The sequence below is a fragment of the Danio rerio genome, chromosome 5, assembly GCF_052040795.2.
Source record: "Danio rerio strain M-AB ecotype USA chromosome 5, GRCz13ab, whole genome shotgun sequence".
NCBI classification, from domain to species: Eukaryota; Metazoa; Chordata; class Actinopteri; order Cypriniformes; family Danionidae; genus Danio; species Danio rerio.
The window spans coordinates 19,149,634-19,165,501 of NC_141025.1; the positions used below are offsets into that span (position 1 = coordinate 19,149,634).

Here is a 15,868-nt window from a genome sequence, read left to right on the forward strand (position 1 = left end):
TACTATGTAATCCCGGCTTTTCATTTCGTGTTAAGGAGTGCCGGGATTATGAACAATGAGCTGCCTTCATGAGGGTATATAAAGTACATGCATGCACACACGAATGACTGTAAAACATGCAAGGAAATTATTTGACAACACAATACGAGCAACCCGATGCAGTTTTGGGAATCAATCATTTCATTACGGAACATTACAGAGCCCTTAAACACACACGCACACATCAAAAGCACTTAAACAATCTAATATAAATTATATTACATGGATGATAGAGTGTGTGTGGTTGAAGCTACATTTATTTATTTTATTTATTTATAAAATGTTATATTTTAAAATATGTATTTTATTATATTTTCAATAAGAAAGATTTTTTTTACTGACAACATTATACATAACTGTTTTAACAACTGATTTATTTTGTCTTTGCCATGATTGACTGTACATAATATTTTACTAGTTATTATTTTACAAGACACTAGTTTCAAAGTCCCTTTCAGGCAAATCACTTCACTCGGCAGTTATCTTTAAAACGCCAGTATGCTCAGGCATTCTGTCTGACTGGGGAAACATCAAATTCACCAAAACTGTTTGTCAAGCTTCCGATGACATTACGTATTTGGAATCACAAATAAAATTATACAACTGTCTCGGAAGTTTCATTTGTAAACGTTCGAATCAAACAAAAATCAACATTTTTTTCAGGTTGCCCGAGCTAAAGAGAATGTGCACTCGAAAGGAATGAGATAACGACATCAACGTCATTTATGGTCGTGTTACACATTATCATCCTCTGGATAATGCATCGTCAGGTTGTGTCTGGCCCAAGCTTCTCCCCCGGAGAAATGTCAGTCTATAGCAATCGATGATTGGCTACTGTACTAGCAGGCAGGGCTTCATTCACCATAGTGACTGTTACACTTTTTCCCATTTAAAAGCTAGGAGTGACATATATTGTGTGTTCTATAGTATTCCGTTTAAAATGCAATTTAAAGGTTTAACTTGGTTAATTTAGTTAAATTTGCAATTTGGCAAGTGATCAGATAGCTGTAGTTTTTTAGCCGATCAATATTGACCTTAAAACAACAAAATCATTTTAAAAAGTGCTAAAAGAAACAAATACAAATAAGACTAAATACTAAATAACAGAAAAAGCATAAAAATATCACACATGCATAAATATACTCACCGGCCACTTTATTAGGTACACCTGTCCACCTGCTCATTGATGCAAATTTCTAAATGCATTTAGGCATGTAGACATGGTTTGAACTGCAGCAGATCATCTTGACCGAGCATCTTAATGGGGAAGAAAGACGATTTAAGTAACTTTGATCATGGCATGGTTGTTGATGCCAGACGGTCTGAGTATTTCAGAAACTACAGACATTTTCATGCAAAACCAGGGTTTACAGAAAATGGTCCAAAAAAGAGAAAATATCAAGTGAGCGGCAGTTCTGTGAGTGCAAATGCCTTGTTGATGCCAGAAGTCAGAAAAGAATGGCCAGATTGGTTCAACGGGGTAGGCTGGTGGTGGTGTAATGGTGTGGGGGATATTTTCTTGCCACACTTTGGGCCTATTTGTATCAATTGAGCATTTTGTCATTGCCACAGCTACCTGAGTATTGTTGCTGACCATGTCCATTCCTTTATTACCACAGAGTACCCATCTCCTAATCAAATAATCTCAGACTGGTTCCTTGAACATGACAATGAGTTTACTGTACTCAAATGGCCTCCACAGTCACCAGATCTCAATTCAATAGAGCACCTTTGGGATGTGGTGGAATGGGAGATTCGAATTATGGATGTGCAGCAAATCTGCAGCAACTGTGATATGTTATCATGTCAATAGGGACCAAAATCTCTGAATATTTGCAGTACCAAGTTGAATCTATGCCACAAAGGTTTAAGGCAGTTCTGAAGGCAAAAGGGGGTCCAACCCACAACTAGTAAGGTGTACCTAATGAAGTGGCCGGTGAGCGTATGTACTGTACGTACATAGGCTATACATAATTACATACATGTGTGGTAGTTCATATTGAATTAATAAAAATGTCATTCTGATAAATAGCACAAAAATAATACCTTGGATCCAAGCATTTCAAATGCATGGTGTCTCCCAGTTTGCCGAATCATGCTTTAATATAGTAATTAAGTGTTCAAATGAGCTTAGTAGTGGAGGGGAGTGTGAGAAGGCATGTCTGGAAAGTTTAGTTATAAAAAACTTTTTCCATTTTTAAGTTGCTCTGGAAGTTTGTCATTCTGCCTGCGCATGAACAAAGAGAGGAATTAGATAAGGGCAAAGCAATGAAAAATGTGTGGACTTGCAGGGGGCTGGTGATATGAGAACATCAAAGGAATCGCCTTCCCTATTCTAGCCTTTTTCCCTGTTTTTCTTCACGTCTCTGACTGTCACACCTGTGTATCCACAGGCCAGAGGAAACAATAGTGCTGCAATAAGCGTTACTTTTACTAAAAAGACCCAAGAATATCAAAAACATGCTCACACTTTCTCTTCAGAGCAGTAAAGAAAGGACCTGGAAGCTACAGCTCTGCAGAAAGCTCAAGGGACAAACTTTCAACATCCAGCTGAACTGTGGATAAAATCTCACTCTGCGTGCAGCATCATCAACTAAATCACTCTCTCTCAGACATGTATGTCTCGAATATACAAGTAGGAAAAGACTTTCTGTGTGAGGTGAAATTAGGTCATTCACTACAGCCTGAAAACACTGATTGGGTGTTTAACAGATGTAAATGGATATAAGAGACTATATGCAAGATTGAACCAGAGCTTAAAAAAAATAAAACAGATATAGTGGAAACTGGTCAAAGACTAATCTAAAGCTTAAACCTTGTTATATTTGCAGCATAATTTTAAAAAAGTGCTTAAAAAGAAAACTAAAAGAAATAAATCTAAAGACTAACCACGAGGAGAGACATCAAAATATCACACACACAAAGATACACTCACCAGCCACTTTATTAGGTAACCCTGTCCAACTGCTCGTTAACGCAAATTTCTAATCAGCCAATCACATGGTAGCAACTCAATGCATTTAGGCATGTAGACGTGGTCAAGACGATCTGTTGCAGTTCAACCAAGCATCAGAATGGGGGAAGAAACATAATTTAAGTGAATTTGAACATGGCATGGTTGTTGGTGCCAGACGGGTTGGTCATAGTATTTCAGAAACTGCTGATCTACTGGGATTTTCATGCACAACCATCTCTAGTGTTTACAGAGAATGGTCTGAAAAAAGAGAAAATATCCAGTGAGCAGCAGTTCTGTGGGCCAAATTCTTGTCGATGCCAGAGGTGATAGAAGAATGACCAGACTGGTTCAATGGTTCAGGCTGGTGGTCTACTATAGGGTCTTAATTTGGCCACAACTTTCTCTGTTTCAACAAATGGAAAGATTTTTGGTGACAAATCTTATTTTGACAAACATTTTAGGGGATTATTAAAAAACTCAACAATATTACAATTGGCATAATTTTACTTCTCTTTTGTTATCTTCACGGCTCTTTTTGACCCAATTAATTTTTTTTTATTGCTAAGCCATATAATACGTTATCTTTGATGGGAAGAGGTACACTTTGTAATATTTACAGTTAACCAATAAATAGCCTCTTTCACACATACAGTCTGACTGTATGTGTGAACAGGCCCTTTTTTGAAAATACTGGTAAATTCGTTCCGGCAAAAAGAAAAGTTGTAACATTACCAGTAATTTGCTGGAATGCTGCTGTGTGTACGCAGAAGGAACATTGCCAGAAAGAGTGCGTTCTGGATTAGAACGTGCTGACGTGAGATGTTAAATCCAGTCAATCAGAACATTCAGACGTATTCACATACATGCTGTTTATAAAAATAAAAACCTTGATTATTTTTCCATTTAGCTGCTAAATGTTAGTCAGATAAAGTTTCTATATTCCTTCTTAATGTCAGCTGTGTAAAAATTATCGATAAAAATTATGAACTACTGTTTACCTTCAAGCTCTGCTTTAGTTGCTTGATGCATGTGCACATGAAGCAGCCAGTAAGCCAGTGAGTTGTTCAGAATACTCATTCATCCACAGAATTTGTAATGTAGTGAAATGTGTAAACATTTCGTTGCAGTTCGCGCTTCTGCCTTTGGATGTCTCTGGGACAAAGTAACTGCAGTTTATAGGTCATTTCTGGTTAATGATGTCAGAATTTACCGGCATTTTGGAATGGATGTTTAAATGGTCTTTTCTGGAAAAATCCCGGAACATTATTGCCAGTGTGAATAGCGCTTTTTTAAATTGACGTTTTTGAATTTACGAAAGGGGCTAATGTGTCCATGTATATTTTGTTTTTTTCCCCCAAATCAGTGATATCATAACAAAACTGGGCAATTAGAGAGTTAAAATCCTGGTTTTTAATAGTTTAGTAGTTCTTATTTAGTAGTATTGATCAGGACTAAGGTTGATTAACATATTTATGTTAAAAAAGAGCTGATGCATTTACAGCAGTTTATTTCATTGGACACTACTACTACTACTTCTTCTTCTACTACTACTACTACTACTACTACTACTACTACTACTACTACTACTAATAATAATAATAATAATAATAATAATAATTATAATAAATCCTCACATTTATAAAGCACTTTTCTAGACACACAAAGCACTTTACACATTAGGGGAAATTTGTTCCCTTGAGCATATTGGGATTGGAACGACATAAGGGAAGGTAATTAATAACAGAATTTATATTTTTGGGTAAAAATCCCCTTTGGGGTACCTTTATTATTTCAATCAATTGAATAAAGTGTTACAAATAAATGTAACTTTTTTTGACTAAAGTGTCGTACTGTATGCTATCTCCTCATCCAAAACCAGTAATGTTTTTATCCCATACATGAAAAAAAGGGCAGTAAATTTAAACAATACACAAGGGTTAAAAATCTGAAACTATCCCCATTCCATACACAATTTAACCCCTCATTATGACCTTAAGCAGGACATCTGGCTCCAGGAGGACTGTGTTATGTGTACTATGAAGTACTTTGGACCTCAGCCAGAAGGTAAATGACTAACTGTTTACTAAAATTGATTTTTTTTTTAAATAATAAATAGTTAAAACAGCATGTTGTGTTTGTTGTGACACCTTGCTCAGTGCAGTAATTATGATGCATCTCATTACAAGCAGGATGAAAGTAAAAGCATGCAGTTTCTATTACAAGCTGTGACCAATGTCATATTTAACCTTCTGACATAGTATACAGACAGAGCATTTTATCACTGAGGATAAAATATTACATCCAAGCTTGCATAGTTTTTCATTTCAGTATTTCTTTTATGTTTCTTTTAGAGGGTGTTTTTTGCAATATATATCTCATGCTTTTCTTATTCGGTGCAATAATGGCTTGACATTTTTAGAGGTAATTTTTCAATCAAACTTAATGTGCAATAAAAGTTTAAAAAATCACCACATCGATTAGATATAAAATTTTAATCAGGTCTAAAATTATATATGCATTTAATAATATATATATATTATAATTACATATATTAAAAAATCTTTTTTTAATATAAAAAAACAATAATACTTTTAAGATAGCAAATGGAGAGGTCATTAATCATTTTTTACATTACAATTTAATGCAACACCAACATTAAAGGGATAGTTAAAATGCGTATATTATTTACTCAACCTCAGGTGCCTATAAAACTTTTTTTTCTCATTAGTTTAATTTTGTTTTCTGTTGAACACAAAATATGATATTGAAGAAGGACAAAATCCTGTAACGTTTGACTTCCATAGTAGAAAAAAAAAACAAATAGAGAACAGAAGAAAAGAAAGTCAAACGGGTTAGGAGCAACTAAAAGGAGAGTAAATTATGGCAGAATATTCTGTTTTGGATGAACTATCTCTTTAAAACACTACATTCATGCACAACAAAAGAAGCCAAACTTAAAGGGCACATAGTTAACCCCTTTTTAATGATTTAATATTAATATTATAGTTCTTCTGAGTGTGCCAGTTTAGGTTCAGTTCAAAACACAATTCAGATTTTTTTATTATAATGTGTTAAAAGGTGTTATTTTGGGGGCGTGTATAGCTTGCTGTTTTAGAGGTGTGTTGCTTCACATGAAAATTAGTTTCAAATTCCCACTCAACGTAACAAGGGGACAGAGCCAAGAGCTCCCCTGCTCTGCAACAGACAGGCAGACAGAGAGAAGCAACATGAGTGAGAGAATCAGCATTCAGCCGTATATGTATGACTCTGACACAGACCAAGCAGAGTACACAATCATTTGTGTCTTTGTATAGTTTTACAGCCAACTGTGTGCTAGTTTAATGTTCCGAGCTTGTACAATGAGACTCATAATCACGCACACTGAATTAACTTTGACTGAGGCACCGGATGACCCGCTTAGAGCTGCAACACGGCACACCAGATATGCATATTCACATTTTATTTAAAATGAAACTATTCAGATGGAGCTCTGTGGCGCGGCAGAAATTTGAAGAGTCCCAAATTGTGGCTGGGCGCTGACTTGGATCGCCGTTGTCTGTACCCTAATAGAAACCTATGTTTATAATTCTAGAATGCATGGCGGTGTATGTTGCCGAGCGGCGCTTCTGGTGTGCGACCTTTAAGCTAGTTTGTTATTTTATTTCCAATGGAGCGACACTCACGTGAGGCAAAGGCGCTTGCACTTTTTAGCTGCACCTAGCTAAGATCACACTCACAGGGAGCTTCTGTGACTGCTAGAAATGCAAACGGCTGAAGTGTAAGATAGACGCAATGAATAGTACACTAGTTTGCAAACCTACCTACAAACAAACTAAGTCACAAACAATAATTCCGATTACAGCGATCATGTGGTGAATGTTGATCTTATGTTGAGCCCAATGAGTCTTGCATCTAAAAATAGAGCAAGGGTGTTCCTTTAGTGACATCGCTTTGACTCTCATGCTGAAAATGGTAGACGTGAAACAACAAACTGAGGATATGGTGACGCATGCCTGTCACTCAATATTGGTGGGCGGGGGGACATCAAGTTGCAGTCTATCTAAAAACCGCTCCAATTAGTCCATCGTTTTTATGTTGTTAAATTGAGAAAAAAGGACTGGGCGTGTTAATTTCACCCATATATGACGGTCTATACACTATATTTACACATATGTCTGTCCAAAAAAATTGTTCACCATAGGTGCCCTTTAAATCTTTGAAAATCTAACCAAAAGAAAAAAGCCAAGAATGATTATACTCTCATTTTGAAATAAAATATGAAAAGAGACATGAGGGACTGACACTTTCAGATTTAATAATTCATGCATCAGAGTGTTAAATTCTCCTTGACCTTATTTGGCTTCTCTGTTGATAGCAGACACCTCAGGTATCACTCAATCGCTCTTTCTCACTCGGTACCAGTGAGGTGTTGGTCATTTCCTACCAAGAGTGAATAGGTCTGCAAGGCAATCGTATCAAAGTAACTATATACCTCCCTAGCAGTTTCAACAACTCTATCTGATAGACGGGGAAAAAAAGAGCAACTTCTCTAGCACCTTCCATGTGAACAGACAGTTTTATGATGAATAATGTTATAGATCAGATATGCATACTTTGAATAATAAACTAAAAACATTAAAAATATAATATATTGAAGAGATGATTTGTAGTAGAAACTGAAGATGTAATTCAATGTCACAAGGACAACTGCATTTTTTTATTGCTCTCATCCTGTTTTTATCCCCTGAAACCTTTGTTCATCTTCAGAAAACAAATTCTAATATTTTAGATGAAATCAGAGAGGTCTTTTATCCTCCATAGACAGCAATGGTCCCAATATGTTCAAAGTCCAGAAAAGTGAGAAGAAAAAAAAACATGTCAAAACATTTCATGTGTATCCAAAACATTCAACAATTCACCTGTAATCATACGCAGCTCCAAGGACACTTTAGTGCAGCGAAAAAAAAAACTCCCAAAACATCTTTATTTCTTGACTTGTCTCCTGCTGCCTTAGATCAGGGTGTGCTTTATTATGGGCAATTATGTGTGTCACACTGCTGGGGATACCTAATGGGAATACTTTGTGCCCTGCACCTTGACAACCTGATAAGAAAGAGAAGACATTGGTGAAGAAAGTAGATTTTCAAAGATTTTTTGGTGCACAAAATTGTTCTTGGAGCTTCGTGTGATTACAGATAACCACGGAAGTGACATGAAATGGTTTAAAAATGTTTCTTTGTTCCTTTTCTGGACTGAACATATTGGGATTTTTTTGATTGCAGTGTCAAATTACAAAATTACTCAAGCTAACTAATTATTATGATCATACTGCATGTCATATAGGAAACCCCGCTGGCAATTGGCACAAACTACAGGAAGTGATCGCCAGCGGAGACAACCCCACTGGTAATCCCAACATTAAGAGTGCATCGGACTGCTTATATGGGAGATTTTTAACGCAGTCCGACAGTTTTTTGGACTGATATCGGACCTAATTCCGATATCAATATCGGATCGGGACATCCCTAGTAGGAAAAAAAGAAATAAAATTGACCACAAAAACTGCCAACCATTAACCTGTTAGCCAGCACTCACTTCTGGGGATTTACATCCAACTTTAAACAGTAACATCTCAATATTAAGAAAACATATACTTAAGACATATGTAGCTAGTGGCATCTGACATTCTTCAAAATATATTCTACTGTGTTCAACAAAACATAGAAACTCAATCAGGTTTGAGTTAAGTAGAGGGTGAGTAAATGATGACAGAATTTCCATTTTTTACTAAACTATGTATTTAAGCAGCAGCAAGAAACTCCTAAATGTTTGGGAGCACTTGTGAGTGAGTAAATGATTTTTAGGTTGCTGTTTTCTCTCTGCTGTCCTTTGTGTGTTCATTTCATTATTAAGAGAAAAAGCTGCTTGCTAACACTATACTGCTTCAACATCTTTTTTGTCCCTAAATGAAAATTAACTTTGTCCAGAGTGTATTGGGGCCTTTATGCAGATAAACACACACACACCAAATTTTGTTTGGCATTTGCATAATAAACAGCATTTATTTGACAGACCTGGATAGAAAACCACCAGTTTAAGACCAGATGTGGCCTCTTGCTTTTCTCCTGTGCCACTCTCCCCTGCCAACGGACACAAATCTCAGTCTAACGTTTGATATAAATGCACTCTGGCATTTCCGAGGCTTCCGTCTGAGTGTTCACGAGAGTAAACTGCAGAGGGATGAAATGAGACTTAATGAGATTTGGAGTGTTCAGATCTCACTAACCCTCCTGCCATCTGCTTCCCCTGAACGCAGGCCTGCCGAACCCATATGACAGCACTGGACAAATACAAGCGCTAATGCTCTTTTAATGAGTTGTGCCATGCGAACACACGTACCGACTGTAAACACAGCCTCACATGCTTACAGTTGGTGTGTGTGGTTATGGATAATGCACAATGTGTAAATCAACCTTGCGAGTGCAGAGATGTAGACACAAACACGAGTTACAAATAATTGGTATGAAGTCAGTGGTTTGCATGTGTGAACTCAGTGAGGACTTACATCCTCATGTAATTCGTTTAAACTTTAATGACTGGGTTCAGCTCTGGGTTTCAGACAGCTCACCCACAGACAGTTCACTGACCGCCTGATGAATATTGCATAAAAATGGCAAGACCTTTCTTACAGCTGATAGCTCTAATCTGGGTGGATGACCTTGCATTCGATCTTGGTGTAAGATTTTAACAATCTGACAGGAATTAAATGGCTAGTTCACCAGAAACTGAAAATTCAGTAATTTCCAAGACATAAGTCTTTTTTCTTCAAATCACAAAATAGGAAATTAAAAAAGTCAAATTATTCTTGTCAGTGAAAGTAGCATGTGATCATTAAAGTTGTAAACACATACAGACCATGAACAGACACACTTTAGGGTAAATGATTGTTAAATAAGACAGAAAAAAAACTGTGTATGACTGCATTTTCATGCTACTGTAAGAGGTAAGGTCGGGGACAATGGAGGTGAGGATCCAAGTGGAAGCATGAGGGTAATCCAAAGAGTGTAGATAGAAACAGGTAAATGGTCAGGACAGGCGGCAAAACAACAGGTCAAAAACACGAGAAGGCAAGACAAGGATAACGCTTAAAAATGTTCACCGAAAAACAAGACTCAGCAATGTGTGTGTGAATGTGAGGTGTCTATACAGTATACTCCATGTAATCGGTCTTTATGAGCAACAGTTGTGTGCAAGTAATCAGGGGTGGTCTGGAACTGCTGTGTGTGAGGTGCCTGATGGGATATGTGGTCAAACTGGTGCATGAGGCTAATCCAAAAAGCATAGTCATAAACAGGCAAATGGTCAGGACAGGTGGCAAAATAACACGAATGATGAACAAAACACAGGTCAAACACGGAAAGGCAAAAAGATAACACTTAGAAATGATCACAGAGAAACAAGACTCAGCAAAGTTTGTGTGAATGTGAGGTGTATATATAGTGCATGTAATCAGTCTTGGGTGATCCAGACTGATTGATGTAACAGGTGTGTGTGAGGTGCCTGATGGGATATGTGGTCAAACTGGAGCATCAGGTTAATTCAAAGAGTCAGAAACAGGTAAATGATCAGGACAGGCGACAAAACAACAAAAACGATGAACAAAAACTGATCAAAAAATGGGAAGGCAAGACAAGGATAACGCGTAGAGATGTTCACAAAAAAAAAAAAACAAGACTCAGCACTGTATGTGTGAATGTGAGGTGTATACAGTATAGATTATGATAAAAATAAGCTAGTTGTTTTCATATAGTCCGGAAATGGTGTGTGTAATGTGCCTGATAATATATGGGGTCAAACTGGAGCATGAGGGAAATACAAAGAGCATATTCAGAAACAGGTGAATGGTCAGAAATGATCACAGAAAAACAAGACTCAGCAATGTGCATGTGAAAGTGAGGTGTGAATATAGTCCATGTAATCAGTTCTCGTGAGCTGTGTGCAAGTAATCAGAGGTAATCCAGAACTTGTGTGTGTGTGTGTGTGTGTGTGTTTGTATGTGTGTGTGTGTGTGTGTGTGTGTGTGTGTGTGTGTGTGTGTGTGTGTGTGTGTGAAGTGCCTAATGGGATATGTAGTTTGTTAAAATGGCAACTGCTGGATCGCTGATGATCATAACAGACACAGTATTGGTGTGGGAGCGCACTCCAAATCACTAAGAAACAGCACTTAAGTTTATCGTTTTGGGATTAATAAAACATTAAAAACAAACCTTATAGGAAAATTTAAAAATATCGGTCTATGGTTCTCTTGCTAAGCTGAATACACTGAATATGACTGATATTTTGAACAGATGTCAGGTTACAGAATGTGAGAAAAACATGGATTGTATTTTGACTTGTATTTACTTGTGTTTACTTGTATTTTTGTCTGTCTAATGACTTGTATTTTAAGAAAGAAGTTTGAGAAAACATTTTTAATCATATCTTTACATAGTCATTTATATTTTAAATAATGTGTAAAACTGCAAGATTTCATTTTTTTATAGCTAGTAAAATACAATTTCAGATGTTAGATAATGCCTGAAATAAAAATAATTTATCAACATTAAAAGTGATATAGTAATATACATTAATGTAGCTGTGAGGCATGTTTCTTGTAATCGAATGCTATTCCTATGAAGCTCAAAATGTGTTTCGATACTAAGCCCTGCTTCCACAGATTTAATTACAGAAGCTGCAAAAGTTAAATGCCAAAGTAAAATGCCATTGAATCTTTAAAGTGTGTCTGAGAATTTTAAGATACTTAACAGCTAGTAAACAAGATGTCCTTAAGCACACTTGTATACTCCACTTTGCTCTCAGGGTATATGATTTATTCAAAAGTGTTAATTCCCTACAAACCACAAGCTGAAAGCACAGTTTAGCAACAGAGCCGCTGCTGATTTTACATTGCTGTATTAAAAATCACGCCATCTAAAATGCACAATTATGAACAGAAAAACAATCATGGCTAATCTTCCATTGCATCACAACCATTTGATTAGAGTGTTTGTGCTGACCTCAATTGCACTGGCATAAACAATCACAAAGGGGAGTCGTTGTCATGAAATCCATCGCAGAACTACACAATGGCTCCCGGTACTCAGAACAGCCCACGATGAACTCTGTTTGTGCCAATCTCACAGTTTGATGCGAAGCAAACATGGCAGTAGATGATTTCTCTCCCTCAAGTCATTCTGATGTGTCCAATCTCCTGATGACATATTGATAAGAGGATGAATAACAAGACCGAAAATCTCTAAATCCGTCCAATTTCACTCTGACACCAGCTGCTGAGAAGGCTGCGCAGCACAGAGTCATTGGATATGGAAATTAATAAGGAATAATTGGGCATGACAGATCAGAAATTTACCGTCAGATCAATTAAAGCCAAATCGGTTTGACTCAATCTCACCTTGTGATTAGCAGAGGAAAGAGTGGAATTACTGATAATTCAGAGGGAGATTTGGCACATCTGGAGTCGCTTTGGTAAAAAGAAGAAAAAGTGAGATTAGTAGCTATGTTTCCATGCATCAATTTTTATGCACATTCTAAATATGCACATAAAAAAGGTTGAAAACCTGCATTAAAACTATGTGCATAACTAAGTAGGATTAACTTTTCATTCAATAAAAAAGATGCGCATAAACAACAATGGAAACACTTTAACCAAACAAATTCCAGCATGTGCATTAAAAAAGGTCATGTGATTTAGTTATAAGAGATCATGTGATGATAAAAATGTGTGTGAATGGACAAATCAGCAGGCTGAGCACATTGTAAAACATCTGAAATGTTGTTATGGTCATTCTAAAATGCCGTAACCATTTCAGTATTAGTGTTATTATGTTAATAATGACCTGCAGAACTGTTAAAAAGCATCTGTGCTCAGCATCTCAAGCCTTCAAACGCCACCACACATTCATTGCATGTCGGCATGCTGTCTTCTGAGGCGCAAGTCATTTATTAAATGAAGAAAAGATTCACGCATCTTCTCCAACTACAGCAAACTATGTTTTTACTGTTGATATTTGGTGGCAGTTAAAAAGTGACAATTTTGTTCTCTTTGACTCGTTGGATGGAAACGCTGCATTTTTCGTACGTCTTTTATGCGATAATCCAGTTTTGTGCATAAAATTTAATTTGCATCTTTGAATGGAAACATAGCTAATAAAAGCATCATAAAAAGGTGTTTGCAGAACAAGGAAAAAAAGTTGACGTGAGAAAATGATTAGAACAGTCATTAAATAAGTAAATTAACATTTTTATAACTTAATTTTATGAATAATTACAACATCTGGTTAGATGCACATACAGTTGGTCAGAATTAATATCCCTCCTGTTAAATTTGAATTCTTTTATATTTTCCCCCAATTTCTGTTTGATGGAGAGAAGATTTTTTTTTTTGTTTGTTATCTTGTTTGTTATTAACATATTTCTAAACATAATAGTTTTAACAACTAATTTCATAAATGATTTCTCTTCAGTTTTTTTTTTCATGTTTTTTTAAGAAAATGATTCTGTTTATCAAGGCAGCATTTATTAAATGAAAAAAGTAATATTGTTAAATATTTATTACAATTTTAAATAACTGCTTTCATACTGTATGTTGTTTTAAATTAAATTATTACCTTAGTCATTATTGCTTTTATTACTATTGCCATTAATAATAATAATAATAATAATAATAATTATAATAGAGTGATTTCTGAAGAATAATGTGACTCTGAAGACTGGAGAAATAAAACAGAAAGTTCATCTTTAAAATTACTGGAATAAATTATTAAATTATATTATAAACTATTTTTGAACAGTTATTTTATAGCACAATAACATTTCACAATTTATACTCTGTTTTTTTTTTTTTTTTTTAAATAAATGAAGCCTTGGTGAAGAGGAGAAGCTAGGGATAATAATAACTATATATATATATATATATATATATATATATATATATATATATATATATATATATATATATATATATATATATATATATATATATTTTTTTTTTTTTTTTTTTTTTTTTTTTTTTTTGGAGAGAAAACTTAATTGTTTTACAGTATGTTCAATCAACTTAAATTTGTAAAAACGATTAAATTATCTATATCAGTTTATGTTGGGACAACATAAAGGAATTGTGTGGAATCTAGCATTTTTAACAATGCATATATATATATATATATATATATATATATATATATATATATATATATATATATATATATATATATAGACTATAGAGACTTCATTGACTTTTTAAAAGCTCCTGGCAGGCTTGGAATGTGCATTTGAAACCAAAACATGTCAAAGAAAAACAAATTGGTATGCAGAGAATGTTGCGTGTTTACCATGCTGGTCTGTTTGCTGTAAACACTGTGCTTTTGACATAATATAGAGAAACCTTTCCACCAGCTTCCTTTCTCTCAACACTTTGTTACACCGCTGCATAATTTTAACGCTGGTTCCATTTAAGCAAATTGTTTTCCTGATCATTTGAGCTTGTGTATGTGTGTGTTCATGCACATGTGTTACAGCTGGAGCCATACTGCTCCAGGACCATTATCCAGAGAAAATGAAACACCTCTACACCGCCTGAGACCGTGAACACTTTCCCAAAACCCCCACGCTGCAGAAAGAGAGAGAGAGAGAGAGAGAGAGAGAGAGAGAGAGAGAGAGAGAGAGAGAGAGAGAGAGAGAGAGAGAGAGAGAGAGAGAGAGAGAGAGAGAGAGTGAGAAAAAGAGAGAGAGAGAGATTTACCTCTGATATAAAGCAAACACAAAATAAACTGGTAGCTGAAACCCAAACACAAGATAAAAAAGTGGTGGAATATGAAAGTTATGGGAATCAGACAACAGCCTCTGCACTATGAACTCTGAACTAAGTTTAATTTCTAAAATCATATGATTATAGATTAACCAAGCCAAATGGGAAATAAACGCTTGGGATGCCACATATTTCTGCATAAGCAGACACTACGATCGTGCCGAAGCCTTTTTATCATTTTAACCCTGACTAATAAATGAATATTCCAGAGACCCACGAACAGACGTTTCATCTGATGCCATTTGAATGCCATTTCCTGGTGGCCCTGATGACTTTGGCAGGCCAGACAGATGCACACACGTGGGCGCGCGGGTCCCTACCGGATGTGTTTATCAGATTCTCACAAAGGCCTCTGGGGCAGACTGCCATGCTGCTGACGCTGACATGTGAATGCGCGCTCGCTAAGTGAGATGGATGGGATCGGCACCCGCTCAAACAAAAGTCTCACTCTCCTGCACACACATGCGCGGACAGACACAAACCTCCCAACCTGTCACACACACTTCACCATGTCATCTATCTCATGCTTATCCAGCCTCAACACACGCACACGTAACAGCGGCCTTGTGTCCTGGTCAAAGAATTCCAAATGACTTCTGTTTTTTTCCTCTTTTTCTCTGATTATTATTTTCTTTTTTTCAGTCAGTGTCTATGCAGACTGGCCCTGTCACTTAACCTTTATTTCTCTCTCCCTCGCTGTCTTTCTCTGGGAAAATAAAGACAGAGGAGGGAGATGACACATCCACTTTGAGGCCTGAAGCTCTCTTTATCACTCTCGCCGACAGACAGACAAATCGTTTTAAGCGATCGCAGTAAGGCACCGGGTCAGATGAAGCAGAGGCATCGTTCTGTAATGCAAGAAAAAGGCATTTATTGTAATGTAGCAACTGTAGGTCAGAACTCTTTTCTTTTTTGTTAATACAGGTTATGGTTTATTCCCTGGATGACATCTATCTGAACACAACCAGACCCTTTGGGGTGGCAGGCATCTATTAGCCTTAAATAACATG

The 15,868-nt window shown here is 36.2% G+C and overlaps 1 long non-coding RNA gene across 6 annotated transcripts in view; it reads right to left on the reverse strand.

Moving 5' to 3' along the window:
* The window catches only part of LOC141385789 (uncharacterized), a 289,458-nt gene that overhangs the window by 144,236 nt on the left and 129,354 nt on the right, over window positions 1-15,868 (reverse strand). For 2 of the 6 annotated variants that reach the window (XR_015491087.1, XR_015491088.1), the window contains 2 exons: window positions 12,447-12,515; window positions 11,843-12,245 (listed from right to left, as the gene is read on the reverse strand). The exons of 3 other annotated variants lie outside the window; for them this stretch is intronic. This is a non-coding gene — a long non-coding RNA (uncharacterized LOC141385789). Of the gene's footprint in view, window positions 1-11,842; window positions 12,246-12,446; window positions 12,516-15,534; window positions 15,707-15,868 lie in introns of those variants that run through there. One more of the 6 variants, XR_015491090.1, reaches the window with a different exon arrangement.